Genomic DNA, 6,000 nt, shown 5'->3' on the forward strand with positions numbered 1-6,000 from the left:
TTTAAAATCTGGTGCAGCTCTGCATAAAAAAAATCAGCTTCCAGGTTTTATTGCCAATGCCTAATTGAACAAGCTGAGCTTAGAAGAACATTGGCTACCATACACAGCTGCACCAGATTCTGAGTACACCAGTTTTAGTAAATCCACCCTATAGTGTGTCTAGCTCCAGCAGAATACAGTACATGTGGTAAATGGAGGCCAAAGCATGAAGAAGAGGGGGGGACTAGCTACACAGCACATCCCCTAGCTACAGAGTGAGGCAGAGACAAAATTATTAAAGCAGAACTAAACTTGTTGATTTAACAGTTTAAAAAATTTTACATTCCTGCCATTCTGGGATTGCTTACTGTCACAGTTGCTTGTGCTCTCAGTCAAACTGTCAAACCATCAAATGGCTGGTGTGATAACCGATCAAATGTAAAGGACCGTCGTGGCAGTTGCAGATCAAACAGAGGCTAAGATAGTAGCTTCCATAGGAGCATAAAAAGGTTTAGTTTCGCTTTTAAGGCAAACAGTCAACGCCTGTGTAACATGATACCCAGGGCCGGTGCATCCACTAGGCAAACTAGGCAGTCACCTAGGGTGCTCTGCCACCTAGGGGCGCCTGGTCGCAGCACAGGCTAGCACTCCCTCTTTGTGGGACAATGCCACGTCATGAATGATCCTCTAGCTTAGGGGAGGGGTGGCAGAGGGGAGGAAGAAAGGACAGAGGAAGATGCCAGGTGTCTGGGGCCAATGTAGGAGTTGAGCTGCCGCGCCTTCCAGTGTTCCTCTCAGACTCAGTCCCTTACTGCAAGCCAGCTGGTGGCTACTGATGATCACTGTGGAGTTTCAGCCCCTCTCTTCCCATTCATCAGCAGAGGCAAAGGGGAAGGTAATGTCTGACTCTGATGTGTGTATGAGTGTGACTTTGCCGTCCATCCATCACATGTGCAAAGTGTCTGTGAGTGATGACATCATCCCAATCCCCCAGCCTGCTTTTCTAGTGCCTGCTGGGCCTGCTGATCTGTGTCAGTGGTGCTGTGTTGTGTCGAATCTGTCACTGAGAGGGATCACTGAGTTCAGGTGTTCTCTGTGTCTGTGGGCTGGGCTGCCTGCAGTCATAGTGTTTTATCTCAGCCCACTGCCTGGGGAATTCTAGCCTGGGATCTATCAGAGTGTGGATCCATCATCCTCCACTCACTGCAACTGTCACTCTGCCACTGCCAGCCACAGATACAGTCCATCCGTGACACTGATTTTGTCTTTAATATTGGTGCTGGTGGCATCTTATGGCACTTAGTTTTGCAAATTAAACGAAATTTAGCAGGTTCACATTTTGTTGATTTAATATTTTCTACTGTTTTTATTTATTTATTTATTTTTTTGGGGGGGGGGGGGGGCACAAGTAGCTGGTCATGCCTAGGGCACAAAATAGTCTAGTACCGGCCCTGATGATACCCTTTATTGCAGTTCTGGTGACAACTAGGGAAGACTTTGGGTCTGCTGTTGTCAGTACCAGTCCAATCAGCTGTGGCTGGATCAATCCCACTCAACTGCTGCACGTACACAAAAGGGCAGGGATGCTCATGACATCATTGACTTAATATGGCCACATGCCACATTAGGTAAATGACAATGAGCCAATATGAACATATTAGGTCAAGTTGTTATTAGCATCCCTGCCCCTTTGTGTATGTGCAGCTGCAGGGTGGGAATGACTGGCCACAGTTGATTGGACCAGCACTGACAGCTTCCTTCTGAGTCTGGACTGAACCCCAGCTCATCCCTAGTGACAACTCATTTTTTTGGATTTCCCATCATTTTCCATCACAGAGAAAGTGGATAGCCCAACAGAGAGGGTGAATCATCCCAGTGGACACAAGGATAGCAATTAAAACTAGGGTTGCACCGATACTAAGCATTTGCATGAGTATTTCGGTGCCGATACTAAGTATTTGCATGAGTGTCGGTACTCTTGCAAATGCTTCGAAATCTGAAACTGATACCTTCGGGCTCGGTTCTTTCTGATGTCAGCGGGATTCCCCCACTTGCAGCTGAAATGTAAACAAAAAAAGCCGGAAAAGCAAAAAAAAGCTGGCAATAACTAGTTGTTAAGGAGCACGGTAGCCATGTCCTTAACAACCAATGACTCATTCAGCTGTCAGCTGAAGTGTAAACAAAATAAATTGGAGCTGTCAAAAAAAAAAAAAAAAAGCAACCTTAATATGTTTATCAACAACATTGCTCAGCTGCAAACAGATAAAAAGTAACATTGTTTCATTTTGTATATTTCTGTTTATTCATCTACAGATGAAGTCAGTTAAAAGCAACCTGTCAAGTAGAAAAAAGGTTGTTTGTTTTTTTTACTAAATGTTCCTCTGCTTAACCCCTTATTAACCCTCAATTTACTCTACTCAGCCTAATTAACTCCTTATTCTCCCTCTCTTTAATTATTATTTTCCTGCTGATTTTTTTTTTCTATCTTAAAAACTATTAATGATTAAAACTTTTTTTGTTGTTGTTTGCTTTGTAATATTTTTACACCTGTAACATAAATTTACACGTTTCATATTGAAAAATGCGCAAAATTGAAAAAAAAAAAGAATTTATTTCATTTGTAAATAGCTTCTCAATGCTTTGCACCAGAATCATAATTTTAGTGTCATTTTATTCAGATAATTAAGCCATAACACCTGCAAAGGGTTCCTGAGCCTTTAAATGGTCTGTCAGTCTGGTTCAATAGGAATCACAATCATGGGAAAGACTGCTGACCTGACAGTTGTGCAGAAAACCATCAATGACACCCTCCATAAGGAGGGAAAGCCTCAAAAGGTAATTGCAAAAGAAGTTGGATGTTCCCAAAGTACTGTATCAAATGACTCATTCAGCTGTCAGCGGGGTTCCCCTGCTGACAGCTGAAGTATAAACAAAAGAAATTGGAGCTGTCAAAAAAAAAAAAAAAAAAGCAACCTGAATATGTTTATCAACAACATTGCTCAGCTGCAAACAGATAAAAAGTAACATTGTTTCATTTTGTATATTTCTGTTTATTCATCTACAGATGAAGTCAGTTAAAAGCAACCTGTCAAGTAGAAAAAAGGTTGTTTGTTTTTTTAACTAAATGTTACTCTGTTTAACCCCTTATTAACCCTTAATTCACTCTACTCAGCCCTAATTAACTCCTTATTCTCCCTCTCTGTTTAATTATTATTTTCCTGCTGATTTTTTTTTCTATTTTAAAAACTATATAGCTTCTCAATGCTTTGTAATTTTAGTGTCATTTTAAACAAGACAAATTACAGAATCAAATGTGCACTTTTTATGTACAGAACACTATTTATTTTTAAACCAATACTGCTCAAAGAAAGATTTGCATTTTTCTTAGTTTTGTTTCATTTATTTGTCTAAGGATTGTGAAAAAAAAAAAATTGTTGCAAGACAATACACTTGTTTATCTTTAATAAAAACAATATACGTATTACGTTGTTATCCTAAAGCGGAGTTCCACCCAATTTTTGAAGTTGTGCCCCCTTGTTGCTGATCACAGTGTCAGTAATGTTTGGAATCTTTTTTTTTTTTTTTTTTTTTTTTTTAAAGCATATTACCTTTTTTGTCCATTAAACAGGTCCACTTCCACTGTACATCGCTGTGGTGAGGTATGTCATATCCGGCTCCAGGAATATACAGGTGAAACTTGAAAAATTAGAATATCATGCAAAAGTTCATTTATTTCAGTAATGCAACTTAAAAGGTGAAACAAATAAATGAGATAGACTCATTACATGCAAAGCAAGATAGTTCAAGCCATGATTTGTCATAATTGTGATTATGGCTTACAGCTCATGAAAACCCTAAATCTACAATCTCAGAAAATGAGAATATTACATGCAATCAATAAAAAAAGGATTGTATGAAGAAAAATATCGGACCTCTGAAAAGTATAAGCATGCATATATACTCAGTACTTGGTTTGGGCCCCTTTTGCAGCAATTACTGCCTCAATGCGGCGTGGCATGGAAGCTATCAGCCTGTGGCACTGCTGAGGTGTTATGGAAGACCAGGATGCTTGGTATGGTTCAGGATGGGGGTGCTCGCTCGTCCCCCCCTTTCATGACCTGCTGGGCTGCATGCTTGGATATGGATCTGGCATGGATTTTGGGGGATACCCCCTTTTTTAACTTTTTAATTGCCGGCAATTCTTTTTATATTCAGCTGTCAGAGGGGAACCCCGCTGACAGCTGAAACATTAAAGAATCTTTTCACTATTAAAATACCACATAACTTAATAGTATAACTCATGCAGTATTTTAGTAGCTGTGCGGTATCTTATCGTTAGGTTTGAATGTTCGATTGGGAACCGAACAGGGGGGTGTGCGGTCCATCACTAATGACAAATTTATCACCGAATAAACAGATCCATATCAGAAATGTAAAAATTTCTCTGGTTTATAACTGGTGAACAGCTGTGAGAGCCAAAGTGGTTAGGGAGCAGGGCCGCTTCATACTTAACATCCAATCACTCATTCAGCTGTCAGCAAGGTTTCCCTACTGACAGCTGAAGTGTAAATAAAACAGTTGCTGGCAGGTATACGTAATTGGTATCGGCAAGTATTACAAAGAAATATCAGTACTTGCTGTGAATAAAATGGTATCGGTGCATCCCTAATTAAAACCTTTACTTTCAAAAAGTAATGAGGAGATTAATAAATATACATCTGTGACATATTAAATATCAGAGACGTATATAAAATATCCATATGAAAAAACGTGATTTTTATATATATATATATATATATATACACACACACATATACTGTATATATATACTCACACACATACATATCTCTCTCTTTCTATATATATATATATATATATATATATATATATATATATATATACACACATACACACACATATACTGTATATATATATATACTCACACACATACATCTCTCTCTCTCTCTATATATATATATATATACACACACACTACTAAATTATAATGAATTAAATGTGCTATAACATGAATCCAAAGACAAAAAATCTAATAGTGCAAATGCAAGAAATAAACATTTTTCCACCATGGTAAAATGTGTCAAAACAAAATGTCACCTAGTGCCACCACCCAAATGAAGGTAGCCCAACCCTTTTATTGATCCCCAATACAATGAATACAACTTTGCATGCAATGAATATATGTACTCTGTGTTATTGAAATTCGGTTGCCTCATGCATATATGGCATACAAATGTTTAAATGAAATAAGCAATCTTAACAAAAAAAACCACTCCTTTTCATGCAAAAAGTAATGGCCACTCATTACAAAAATGGAACACAATCATCTTGTGCAAATTTAAGAAAATTATTTTAATTCTGCTCAAAACTACTGCTACTACTAGTACTACTACTACTACTACTACTACTACTAGAAAATGTTATTATGGAATTTCAAAAGATGGCGGTTGTGCAGAGAATGATCATACAAATTTGAATGGTAAACATGGGCCAACAACAAGTTAAGAGACATTTAACAGTTGGCACTAAAGCAGTGGCAGAGTGCATTTTCTTTCCTTTTTTTCAATGGGAAACCATTGATTGGGACCATGGGGAGAGCTGTATATTGAATGTAAATATTATTTTTTATCTGACCCTCACCGACCCCCTGAAACCCATCCATGGACCACTTAGGGGTTCATGGATCCCAGGTTAAGAACCCCTGAACTAGGCGGATATAGTCATGAGAATTGGAGACATGCCTGAAAGTGTAGGGTCTAATGACTAATTCTTTTCATACAGTAGACCCTTCTATTGTGATATTTTGTACCGCAGAGATTTCCTCTTATTTTTGGCTCTTGTTGCTGTAGAGGCATTTTCCTTGGCAAATTACAAATACTAGAAGCAATGTCATACTTATGCTGAGGGCCTGTAACACAAATCCCATGCTATTAACCTATTCCCACCCGGCCAATAGCAGAATGATGGCCGAGCAGGACTCTTGTTGATCTTGTCGGCCTGCTT

Source organism: Staurois parvus, unplaced genomic scaffold (assembly GCF_062004578.1).
Source record: "Staurois parvus isolate SC_StPar_1 unplaced genomic scaffold, SC_StPar_1.0 ptg000327l, whole genome shotgun sequence".
In the NCBI taxonomy this organism is placed as follows: domain Eukaryota; kingdom Metazoa; phylum Chordata; class Amphibia; order Anura; family Ranidae; genus Staurois; species Staurois parvus.